Raw genomic sequence first — 13,342 nt, 5'->3', positions numbered from 1 at the left:
TTGCCACTTTCTGAGCTGAGACCCAGTCTTACAGGCGCTGCTAAGAGTCAGCAAATGTGTCCAAGCTTCCCTTCTCTGTGAGGTGTTGGCCTCTTAAATTCCCCACTGCATTGAAAGCTCTCTGATGCGGGGGCCTGCGTGACTCAGTCCGTTAAGGGACTGACTCTTGATTTCAGCTCAGGTTATGACCTCAGGGTCATGAGATTGAGCCCTGAGTTGGGCTCTGCGCTGCCTCCTTAAGATTCTCTCTCTTCCTCTCTCTCTACTCCTCCCCAGAGCACGTGCACTGTCTCTGTCTCTAAAATAACAAAACATTAAAAAAAAATTTTTTTTTAACATTTATTTATTATTGAGAGACAGAGAGAGCGTGAGCAGGGGAGGGGTAGAGAGAGGGGAGACGCAGAATCTGAAGCAGGCTCCAGGCTCCGAGCTGTCAGCACAGAGCCCGACGTGGGTCTCGAACTCACGAACTGTGAGATCGTGACCTGAGCTGAAGTCAGTCGCCTAACCAACTGAGCCACCCAGGCGCCCAAAACATATTTTTTTTAATCTTACAAAAAGTAAAACAGAAAGCTCTCTGATACTTCAGGTAGTTGTTTTTATGTTTATCTAGCTTTCCAGGTTCTCAGCAGACAGTCAGCCTGACACAAGCTCTTCAGCCACAATCCAAACAGGAAGTTTCTGCTTCTCATTTCTGAGATTGCCTTTCATTTCCTCACTGATTCCAAAATACTGAGACGCTCCTGTTTTCCATGAGTCCGGGTGCTTCTTCTTTGTGCTAGCCAATACTTTAGTAAAAAGCATTTTATTTCTTCTTCTTATTTTTTTATTTATTTTTGCAAGAGAGAGAGAGAGTGTGTGTGAGTGGGAAAGGGGCGGGGGGAGGGGGGGAGACAGAGGATCCGAAGCAGGCTCCGTGTGGACAGCAGGGAGGCCCATGTGGGGCTCCAACCCACAAACCGCAAGATCGTGACCTGAACAGAAGTCAGATGCTTAATCGACTGAGTCACCCAGGCGCCCCAGTAAAAAGCATTTCAAATATCAGGGAGATTTAAAAAATGACCTAGATGCTAGAAATGATTAACAACTAATTAGGGAATGGGGCACCTAGGTGGCTCAGTCAGTTAAGCGTCCGGCTCCAGCACAGGTCCGACTTCAGGTCATGATCTCACAGGTTCACAGATTTGAGCCCCGCATCAGGCTCTGGGCTGACAGCTCGGAGCCTGGAGCCTGCTTCAGATTCTGTGTCCCCCCTCTTTCTCTGCCCCTCCCCTGCTCGTGCTCTGTCTGTCTCTCAAAAATAAATACATGGGAAAAAAAAATTAAAAAGAACTAATTAGGGAATTAAGTTAGGAAGCAAAATAGGAAAAAGCCGAGTGACACTGACTAAAATTATCTTCTGGAAAGGTAAAAAGTACTGTGCCTGCTTCAGCAGCGCATACACTAAAATTGGGAAGATACAGAGAAGATTAGCGTGGCCCCTGCTCAAGGATGATATGCAAATTTGTAGAGTGTTCCATATTAAAAAAAAAAAAAAAGGTACCGGTAGCTGATAAATTCCCTTTGGCATATCCCATTGTGATCTAGCTTTCTTTTTTATTTATTTATTTATTTATTTATTTATTTATTTATTTTTAACATTTATTTATTTTTTGAGACAGAGAGAGACAGAGCATGAACGGGGGAGGGTCAGAGAGAGGGAGACACAGAATCCGAAACAGGCTCCAGGCTCTGAGCTGTCAGCACAGAGCCCAACGCGGGGCTCGAACTCACGGACCGCGAGATCGTGACCTGAGCCGAAGTCGGCCGCTCAACCGACTGAGCCACCCAGGCGCCCCTGTGATCTAGCTTTCTAACTGCACCAGCAGGAAAACAAAGTACTGAAACAAGAATTACCATGGATGGATTTACTTTCTGTAATTCCATAAATTATAGGTTACAAGATGAGCCTGGGATATCTAGTGGTACTAGAAAGTAAGGAAAAAGGAAATACTCAAAGAATGATGGCCACATGTCAAAAGGAGAGAGTATGAAGGTTGAACTGGCTCTCACTGGCCACATGTGGGACAGTTTGAGTGTATTTCTCTAAATATTTATAAACTATTGATAGCACTAATAAATGATGAAGTTATGGTCTCATAAATTAAATTTCCTCCCAAATCAATCAGCTTTCTAGAAACTGATACATTGGACTAACTTAATGGCTTTACGTATTGTTAGAAGTCAATTCACAATCACATGATTATAAAGTTGATCGGTAATGTTATACCAAAACAAGTTCGTTATTTTAATATTACTTTTTTTATTGTGTTATTTTTTTCCCCCAGAGTGAGAGTTAGGGCCAATAAAGTCTAGATCATTTCTCAGATCTATTTCCCACTCACTCTCTTCTGCAATCATTAATCATTCTGCATCATTAATCCTTCATTCCTATTTTCGTATTAAGATTCTTTTTTTAAAAAATTCTTTTTAACGTTTATTCATTTTTGAGAGATGGAAAGAGACAGAGCATGAGCAGGGGAGGGGCAGAGAGAGAGGGAGACATAGACTCCAAAGCAGGCTCCAGGCTCCAAGCTGTCAGCACAGAGCCGGATGAGAGGCTCGAACCCACGGACTGCGACATCATGGCCTGAGCCGAAGTCAGACGCTTAACTGACTGAGCCACCCAGGCGCCCCAAGATTCTTTTTTTTTTTTAAGTTTACTTGTTTATTCTGAAAGAGAGAGAGAGCAGAGCTGGGGAGGGGCAGAGAGAGGAGAGAAAGGATCCCAAGCAGGCTCCACACTGTTAGCGCAGAGCCTCATGTGGGGTTTGAACTCACAAACCTCGAGATCATGACCTGAGCCGAAATCAAGAGTCAGATGCTTAACTGATTGAGCCACCCCCATGCTCAGGAATCTTTCGTTTCAAGATTCTTACATTTTGTATTTTTAAACACCAACTGAAGCTATCCTGAGTTATTTTAGGTTATTAATCATCTATCCAGTTATGAAGGCTTATGCTTTCAGTGCCTTTCAGAGATCAATGATTTTAGCTAAGTCGAATGATTCCATCCAGGGAAACTATCCTTGGCAAAGAAATTATCCCCAAACTCACATGTTTAATTGTGTTGGTATCTCATTCTTTGAACTGCTGGCTCTTTTCTAGTTTGCTTTAATTTTGCCTTTTTTTTTTTTCCCTCTCTCTTATTGGACCAGACCTACCTTCAACAGGAATATAATTCCTGAATTGGCAGCGTCCAGGAAAGAGAGTTCTCTGTAGGTCGTGTCACACTGCCACAGCATCACGAGGACCAGCCAGTAACCCATCACCTTCGCCTGCAATTACAATTACCTGGTTATGAGCCGGTCATTCATCTCGCAGAAGAGCACAAGGGAAGACGCACGGGTCGTGCCCAGATAACGGTCTGCGGCTTACGCCACCATCTGTGAGGAGCCTGTCCCCTTTGAAGCTTTATACCTACATGTACTGGGACTCCCCAGCCAGAGAACATCTCAAACCTGTACTTGATTTTTAGTGGCAGAGTGGGGCTTTTTGCTTTAAAATGTTTTACATTTGGGGGGCTCCTGGGTGGCTCAGTCAGTTGAGCGTCTGACTTCGGCTCAGGTCATGATCTCACGGTTCGTGAGTTCGAGCCCCGCATCGGGCTCTGTGCTGACAGCTTAGAGCCTGGAACCTGCTTCGGATTCTGTGGCTCCCTCTCCTGTTCGCACTCCGTCTCTCTCTCTCAAAAAATAAATAAACAGTAAAAAAAGAAAAAAGTTTTGCACTTGGGGCACCTGGGTGGCCCATCGGTTAAGCATCTGACTTCAGCTGGGGTTGCAATCCCAGTTTGTGGGTTTGGGCCCCACATCGGGCTCTCTGCTGTCGGCATGGAGCCCGCTTCTCAAAAATTAAAAAAAAAAAACAAAACAAAAAACCTTTTACATTTTCTTGCATTTAAATTAATATTCAATTTATTGTGGTTGTACGTTTTTAAAACTTAGTTTTCTTACAACTTGAATCTCAAGGGGAGCCTGGGTAGCTCAGTCAGTTAAGCGTCTGACTCTTGATTTTTAGCTTGGGATTCTCTCTCTCTGCCCCTCCCCCGCCAAAATAAATAAATAAACTTAAAAAAACCAGCTTGAATCTCAATGTACAAGTCATCTTATATTTGTGTATTTGTTTATTTATTTTTAATCTTTTTAACGTTTATTTATTTTTTTCTTGTATTTTTTTTTAAATTTTTTTGAATGTTTTTATTTATTTTTATGACAGAGAGAGACAGAGCATGAACAGGGGAGGGGAAGAGAGAGAGAGGGAGACACAGAATCTGAAACAGGCTCCAGGCTCTGAGCTGTCAGCACAGAGCCCGACGTGGGGCTTGAACTCACGGACCATGAGATCATGACCTGAGCCGAAGTCGGACGCTTAACCTACCAAGCCACCCAGGCGCCCCAACGTGTATTTATTTTTGAGAGAGAGAGAGGGAGAGAGAGAAAGCATGAGCAAGTGGGGGAGGGGCAGAGAGAGAGAGGGAGACACAGAATCCGAACAGGCTCAAAGCTCTGAGCTGTCAGCACAGAGCCCCATGCGGGGCTTGAACTCACTAACCGTGAGATCATGACCTGAGCTGAAAGCAGACGCTTAACTGACTGAGCCACCCAGGCGTCCCTTGTCATCGTATATTTATAAATTTAATACTTTTTATGATAAAATTTAAAACATTCATTTTCCCTTGTTCCTTGACTAATGTTTAATTAGCACTTATTTATTTGGCTTAATTAGCTTTCAAATGATATGCTTTAAAGATTCCCTCAACCTTTAACTCTATTTACAAGCTTAATTAATTAAAATTCCTTAAATAAAGAAAGTGTTACGGAACCAGGCTGGAATGCTGGCAGAAGAACCAAGGGGCACTTGGAGATCTTGGAAGGCAGGAGGTTTATTTTATACCAGTGGGCTCAGAGGAGGTCATTCTCCAGAGGTCTGAGTCCCGAGCACAAGCGAGGGGGACAATTTATAGTCTGTTACTTCTGCGTTCTGCATTAGTAGTAATTTGGTCCACACAGCAAGCCGGGCAGGAAGAAGAACTCGGAGGAGGAGTCTCTAAGCTAGGAACTAGAGCTTATGTTAGTCCCTTCAGCCATTGTATGGTGCATAACTGTACTTATTTTCCCCCAAAAAAGGATCAGTATTTTTGACTTTCCCTTCAGCCGCAGGCTCCAATATGGCTCTGCTCGCATTGTTTTATCTACAATTTTTATATTTTGTTATCATCGTGTATTTTTGCATTAATTTCGATCTTTAAAAATAACCCTTTATTTTTATTTTTTTTTTAAGATTCTATTTTTTTTAAAGTAATCTCTACACCCAACATGGGACTCAAACTCACAACCCTTAGATCCAGAGTCGCATGCTCTAGGGGTGCCTGGGTGGCTCATCGGTCAAGCATCTGACTTCAGCTGGGGTCCTGATCCCAGTTTGTGGGTTTAGACCCCACAGCGGGCTCTCTGCTGTCAGCAGGGAGCCTGCTTCAGACCCTCTGTCCCTCTGTCCCCCCTCTCTCTGCCCCTCCCCTGCTTGCCCTCTATCTCTCTCAAAAAAAAAATAAACATCATATATATATATATATATATATATATATATATATATATATATATAAAGAGTCGCATACTCTACAGACTGAGCCAGCCAGGCACACCTAAAAATAACCCTTTAAAACATTTATCTGGAATGCTGAGGTTTTAAGTGCCTTCTCCACATGTCTTGCCCTTTACTAGTCCCTGTCCTTCCTCTCCTACTAGGTACCAGTAACGCCCATTCCCATATGTACCCCAAATGTCTCCAGACACTGCCAAATGACCGGGGGCGGGGGGAGGAGGGGGGTGGTGGCGGGGGGGGTGGCGGGGGGGACCTGCCCCTTGTTGAGAAGCACTCTCTAATAGTATTAGATATCACTTTCCTGGCTCACACTCTACCCGAGTCTGTCTCTGGAATTCTGTTTCCCTCCACAGTCCCCTCTAAGCCTCCCTTTCGTTCAGATCATCCAGGTTCTTATCACTGGAAACTGCCTCTCTATTTGGTCCCAGGATTAGAAAAGGTGGATACGTTTCTCAGCTGCTGGAAGATGGCATCTGAAGAATGGACAAACCCTTTTAATTTCCAAGAAGAAGAATTCGTAGCAGAGCCTCCTAATCACAGAAACAGTTGCGATGAGATTGTGTAGTATCACGTACCCCATCTGGACAAGATAGTGTCTGCACAACCCATCTCCTGACTTCCAAACACATATTTTAGAGGTTGTCTCAGAGAATGAATTTGTGTAGCATAATCTTTTTTAACAATCAGATCTGGTTTTAGTTTCTTTACTTCCTAGCTATGTGACTTAAGGCACATGTTCCAGTTTTCTTTTTTCTTTTTCTTTTTCTTTTTTTTTAAGTTTATTTATTTATTTATTTTGAGAGAGAGAGAAAGAGAGAGAGAGAGAACAAGCTAGGGAGGGGCAGAGACAAAAGAGAGAGAATCCCCAACAGGCTCTGTGCTGTCATTGTGGAGCCTGACGCCTGGCTTGATCTCACAAACTGAACCGTGAGATCGTGACCTGAGCCGAAAACAAGAGACAGACGCTTAACAGACTGAGCCACCCAGGCACCCCCAAACGTTCAGGTTTTCTAAGACTTAATCTTCAGGTGCACATCTGTATAATGGGCATGGTGATATTTACGGCACAAAGTATTGCATAGGAGAAGTGATCTAATTTTTTTTAATTTGCTTTTTAGAGAAGGGTCAGATCTTTTCAGCTTTTTTTAAAAAAAATTTAATGTTTCTTTATTTTTTTTTAATTTTTTTTAACATTTATTTATTTTTGAGACACAGAGAGAAAGCATGAACGGGGGAGGGTCAGAGAAAGAGGGAGACACAGAATCTGAAACAGGCTCCAGGCTCTGAGCCATCAGCACAGAACCTGATGCGGGGCTCGAACCCATGGATCGCAAGATCATGACCTGAGCTGAAGTTGGCCGTTTAACCGACTGAGCCACCCAGGCACCCCTAATGTTTATTTTTGAGAGAGACAGAGAGTGTGAGCAGGGGAGGGGCAAAGAGAGAGAGGGAGACACAAAATCCGAAGCAGGCTCCAGACTCTGAGCCGTCAGCACAGAGCCCGACTCGGGGCTCGAACTAATGAGCCGTGAGATCATTGACCTGAGCCGAAGTTGGAGACTTAACCGACTGAGCCACCCAGGCGCCCCAGAAGTGATCTAATTTTAAAAACTTTTCTGGACTCACCACTAGAATGTGTTCAACATCAAAGAACTCTTCCAAAAATAAAAAATAAAAAATAAGCTATGAATATTGTGGTTCCAGTCAGTACCAGAGAACTATGGCATCATCGTAAAGTAATGCTTAACGTTTACCAATAGTATGTGTGTTGAGTAAGGGTGTTCCTAAATTCAGATCACATACCACTATTCTGTTAATAATGAATGAAGAGACAGAATGGATTTTAAAAAGGAAAATGAGAACAAAACAAAATAAAATCTGAATGTATCCTTTCGAACATATATCTTGAAATCTGACCAACTCAGACCCAGCTCTTTTGATCAGAGGTGGTTTTTCTTCTTTTTAAAGCAGATATTTTCTCTCTCTTCTGTGCAGTATAGCCCTTCATCCCATGGATGGTTTGCAGCACTGCTGAGGGGAGTAGTGGGAACATTTTTCTTTAATTAAAGAGTTGTATTGTCACCTGGCCATTTTAGTCTCTCTGCTGACTCCTTTCCTGCCCCCGGACAAGCTCCCTGGTGAACATCGTGTACATGTTTCTCCTGGATAGCAGTGACATCTGGTCTCCAGTTACAGATGGCACAGGCACGAAGGCGGCTTCACTTTTAAGTTCTTCACTTTCAAGTTCTCTCTTATTTAATTTTTTAAAAATCTTTATTTATTTTTGAGAGAGAGAAAGAGAGAGAGAGAGAGAGAGAGAGAGTGCAAGCGGGGGAGGAACAGAGAGAGAGGGAAACATAGAATCTGAAGCAGGCTCCAGGCTCTGAGCTGTCAGCACAGAGCCCCATGTGGGGCTCGAACTGACGAACCGTGAGATCATGACTTGAGCTGAAGTGAGACGCTCAACCGACTGAATGCCCCGGGCGCCCCAGGTTCTCTCTTATTTAGAAACCTAAATAAACCCCCTTGCTTCTCCACAGTATGTGCAATGTACCCCAGCTTTTGGGTGCCTGGGAGCTGGACTTACCAGGATTGAAAATTCCCACCAGGTTTGACACATTAGAGTCAGGAACTCTGCCACTTTCAATCATGAAAAGCCCCTTGCCTTCATCTCTTAAATCCTCATAAGAGAATAAAGTGCGTTTAGCGGTTTGCCACTAAATTGTACGTGTCTCACTGGCTCCATCTGCTGTCAGAAAGAGGAACATTACTTCATCCTTAAAAGTGGCGATTGGGAGCCTTGTGCCTCCTTCTGGGTCTGTTTTATCAGAATCTTCCCGGATTGAGGACTGAGTAACGTTTATGGCTCAGTGTTTGTTTATATTTTAAGTCTGCAACTGCTGTTATATTAATAGTACTCCAGGGGCCCCTGGGTGGCTCAGTCGGTTAAGCGACCGACTTTGGCTCAGGTCATGATCTCACAGTTTGTGGGTTCAAGCCCTGCGTGGGGCTCTGTGCTAACAGTTCAGAGCCCGGAGCCTGCTTTGGATTCTGTCTCCTTCTCTCTCTGCCCCTCCCCTGTTTGTGCTCTGTCTCTCTCTCAGAAATAAACATTAAAAAAAAAAAAAAAATAGTTCTCCAACCTGTTTTTTCCTTTGTGACAAGGTTTTACTTCGAGCTGTCTAAAAATACATATAGAACTCTCCATATTTTTTTCCTTCTTCAGACATTATTGGTATGTTGTGATTTTGTAGGAAAACTTTCATTTTTATATACGTTTCAAATTTATCAGGGTAAGGATTTACAGAATCTCTTATTTTTTTTTCACCTTTATTGAGCTTTAACTGTCATATAACATCATGTAAGTTGAAGGTGTACATGGGGATGATTGGCTACATTGTATATATTGCAAAATGTTTATGACAGTGAGGTTATGACGATGACATCTCTCACCTCACATAATTATCATTTCATCGTTGTTGTTGTCGCTATGGTGGGAACATTAAAATTCTACTCTTATAGCAAGGATTTCAATACAGCAATACTGTATTTCAAGGATACAATACAGTATTGTTAACCACACTCGCTCGGCATGTTGTGCATTAGATCCCTGGAACTTACCACTGAAAGTTTCTACCCTTTGACCGACATCTCCCCATTTCTCTCCCCACCCCCAGCCCCTGGCAAACACCATGCTACTTGGTTGCCACACATGAGATCGTATAGTATGTGTCTTTCTCTGACTGATTTCATTTGGCATAACGCCCCCAAGGTCCACTGATGCGAATCAGTGAGTCCACGGATGCTGAAAAATCACATTTATGTGTTTTTCCTTCCTCCTGTTACCTTCCTCCCATCCCAATCACAGGAAACTTGCAGGGCATTTATTTGTGTTATGGTAACAACCCTGCGCCTTGTTTTTGTTTTTATAAAGATTTTCTGTTGTTTTTTTTTTCAAGTAACTTCTACACCCAGCGCGGGTCTCGAACCTACAACCCCGAGATCAAGAGGTGCACGCTCCATGGACTGAGCCAGCCAGGCGCCCGGCCTTGTTTTTAATAAATACACTCTCACTGGGGAGCAAAAAACCCTGTCCTACCAGCGGAAGCAAATCAACATGTAACAAATGCCTTCGACATAAACTTTGCCTTCCCCTTGAAGTAAATGCATTTCATGTAACCGCAGAAAAATTTAAAAACATATAAAAAGAATGAAGAAGAAAATAACAATAAATAAATAAAATAAAAATCCCACCGCAGGAAATGAGTTACTGTGGATGTTTTTTCCTCCAGCCCTTTAAAAATCCTCTCTCTTAGGGCTCCTGGGTGGTGCAGTCAATTGAGCGCCTGACTCTTGATCTCGGCTCAGGTCACGATCTCACGGTTTTTGGGTTCGAGCCCCGGCATCGGGCTCTGTGCTGATGGGGTGGGGCCTGCTTGGGATTCTGTCGCTCATCTCTGCCCCTCCCCCACTTGTTCTCTGTCTCTGTCTCTGTCTCTCAAAAATAAATAAATAAATAAATAAACACTTAAAAAGTTAAAAAAAAATAAAATTCTCTCTCCTACCACATGACCACAGGTGATGGGGAAGCAGAGCTACTTCCAGGAGAGGGAGTCTGACAAAGAACTGCCAAGGCCAAAGGACGCAAGCAGGTGTGCAGATGACCCAGTCCAGACTGGGGGTGGGAGGGGCTGAAACCAACCATCCGAGAGTCTTTGAAGGTCTTGTAACTGGAATGAATCCACTGTACGTCCTTTAACGAGGCCTCTTGGAGGACAGGTCTGGTGCCAGCAGCCACGGTAATTCTAGCTCGAACAGAGGATATTAAAGTTGCTGTGGTTAAAGCTCATACCCGGATCTCGGCAGCAGATAGGCTGTTGCGGTGAGGCAGAGGGGAGCCACTGCCCGCCCAGCCCCTGCCTCTTGGTGCCCTCTCGGTGCTCTTAGTCAACTGTCCCTGGGGCTCAAAGCATTTACTGTGCAAAAAAATAGAGTATTCAAAGCAGACCAGAGCCACCTGGATACCACAGCTAGAAATAGTGGTGTAGAACTGTAGTTCTCTTGTGTTGGCTTTCAGAACTGAGACCATGATTAAGAAGGATGGGGGGGGGGGCATTGGTAACGCACTGCTAGGGGGGAAATTCTTGGACTGGCACAAGTTAAAAAAAAAAAAAGTTTCTTATTAGAAAAGAACAGGAGGCACCTGGGCGGCTCCGTCGGTTAAGCGTCCGACTTCGGCTCAGGCCATGCTCTCGCAGTTTGTGGGTTCGAGCCCTCCGTCGCGCTCTGTGCTGACGGCTCAGAGCCTGGAGCCTGTTTCGGATTCTGCGTCTCCCTCTCTCTGTCCCTCCCCCGCTCATGCTCTGTCTCTCAATAATAAATAAACATTAAAAAAATTAAAAAGAACAAACATTTCCTCTCAATATATGTGAATGATGCTTGCATTGCCTCATGCATTTTGGGATCGTCATGGGTGCCGTAGAGAAATAGCTGATACTCCGTCAGGTGCATTTGACACATCTAGGTAGCAGCACCTGGAGGGCTTGCTAACCTACAGATCGCTGGGTTCCACTCCCACCCCCCCCCACCCCCCACCCCCCCAGTGTTAAGCCTGAGGTAAGGCCTGAGAATTTGCACGACTGACTGGTTCCCAAGGAACTGATGCTGCTGGTCAAGCAGAAACTTCACCTTCCGAACCACTGAGCTGCACCGTCCAGTCTTTTTTTTTTTTTTTAATTTTTTAATGTTTATTTATTTTTGAGAGAGATACAGAGTACGAGTGGGGAGAGGGCAGAGAGAGACACAGAATCCGAAGCAGACTCCAGGCTCTGAGCTGTCAGCACAGAGCCTGACGCGGGGCTTGAACTCACGAACCGTGAGATCATGACCTGAGCCGAAGTCGGACACTCAACAGACTGAGCCACCCAGGTGCCCCGGCACCATCCAGTTATAACCAAAAAGGATGCGTCCAGGGATGCCTGGGTGGCTCCAGGGTCAGTTAAGCTCCCGACTCCTGATTTCAGCTCGCGTCACGATCTCATGGTTATGAGCTCAAGTCCCTCATCAGGCTTTGCCCTGACAGCATGGAACCTGCTTGGAATTCTGTCTTCTTCTCTCTCTGCCCTCCTTCCTCCCCACCGCCCCGCCCCCCCCGCCGTCAATAAATAAATAAATACCTTTTTTGTTGTTTTTGTTTGTTTTTAAAGGATATGTTCCAGAGTCAAGGAGAATTATGCGTTGTCCTCATGTATTGGTAGAGCCATGCATTTTGCATTCGGTCCAGTAACCCAGTGCCTCTCCCGTTACTAACGCGGGGAATTTTCTCAGGAAACTACATGAGGCAATTTCAACAGTGAATGAGTTCCCGAAAGACTTTTTCTCCTTTCCGCATTCAGACCTTGGATTGAAGCTATTACAAAATTTTCCTTCTCCACTGGGAATAGCCCGGGGTCATCAAACCACCGGAGTTAGTCTATCTTTAGAATAGTCTCAGCGAGTGCACCTGGCTGGTTTAGTCAGTAGAGCATGTGAGGTTATATGTTCGAGCCCACGTTGGGCATAGAGATTACTTTAAAAAAAAAAAAAAAGATCTCAGGGGATTCAGGTTGTAGTAATTCCTCAAACAGAAGCTCCCAGCATCTATAACACCAGGCACTTTTCACCAGCCGATGTGAAAACATGTCATCAGTGTTTCTGCTTTTAAGGGAAGCAGTGTTTCTGCTTCTTTAAAAAAAAAATTTTTTTTTAACGTTTATTTATTTTTGAGACAGAGAGAGACAGAGCATGAACAGGGGAGGGTCAGAGAGAGAGGGAGACACAGAATCTGAAACGGGCTCCAGGCTCTGAGCTGTCAGCACAGAGCCCGACGCGGGGCTCGAACTCAGACCTCGAGATCATGACCTGAGCCGAAGTCGGACGCCCAACCAACTGAGCCACCCAGGCGCCCCTGGAGCCTGCTTCTGATTCTGTGTCTCCCACTCTCTCTACCCCTCCCCTGCTCACGCTCTGTGTCTCCCTGTCTCTCAATAATAAATAAATGTTTAAAAAAAAAAAGTAAAAAAAAAAGATTTTATTGTCTTCATAACGTAACAAAATATGAAGCTTTGAACTGGATCCTTGGCTTTTTCTCTTCTTATCTCTCCTCCCAGTTCAAAATGCTTGCATCTCTTAATAGCCAGCATTCTCTTAGATCTGCAGTTGGGCTCAACCCATTTAAACCTCAGCACAATCTTCTCTGCAGTTTTAGCCTTTTTCCAGAAAATCGGCTTAGTCTGCCCACCATAGTCCCTCTGCTTCCTCACATAACGCGGCTTTCCCTGGTCACAAAGAGAATCTTTGCCTTCCTTGCACTGTGTCACTTTGTGGGGTTGGTGGTTGCCACACTTCTTGCCGAAAGTCGGCTGGGTTTTAGGAACGTCCACCATGGCTGCGAGAACACTGTCGGCATGGAAGGCTGAGGTTTTATTTTTAAGTAATCTCCACACCCAGTGTGGGGCTTGAACTCTCAACCCTGAGATCAAGAGTCACATGCTCCACCGTCTGAGGCAGCCAGGTGCCCCTAGATTTGTCTAATTCTAGCAACGTGCTATGGTTTTTTTCAGAACATTCAAACACAGGAAAAACCCCGTGTTCACCGGAATGTGGGGATTTGGGGCACTTGTATTTTGCTTGTGTCCTAAGTTCCTAGAACAATGCCTGGT

General features: G+C 44.5%; 1 non-coding gene across 1 annotated transcript; it reads left to right on the top strand.

Annotated features, from left to right (window-relative positions):
* Nucleotides 1-1,421: 1,421 nt before the first annotated feature.
* On the top strand, nt 1,422-1,526 carry LOC128775143 (U6 spliceosomal RNA). The gene has a single exon (XR_008419794.1). It is a non-coding gene; the product is annotated as a U6 spliceosomal RNA (small nuclear RNA).
* The last annotated feature ends 11,816 nt before the right edge of the window (nt 1,527-13,342 follow it).

The sequence above is a fragment of the Panthera pardus genome, unplaced genomic scaffold (genome assembly GCF_024362965.1).
Source record: "Panthera pardus isolate Hobbes unplaced genomic scaffold, ASM2436296v1 HiC_scaffold_6, whole genome shotgun sequence".
Classification (NCBI taxonomy): domain Eukaryota; kingdom Metazoa; phylum Chordata; class Mammalia; order Carnivora; family Felidae; genus Panthera; species Panthera pardus.
Note: the sequence above shows the minus strand (reverse complement) of the source record. Positions and strands in the feature narration are given on the sequence as shown.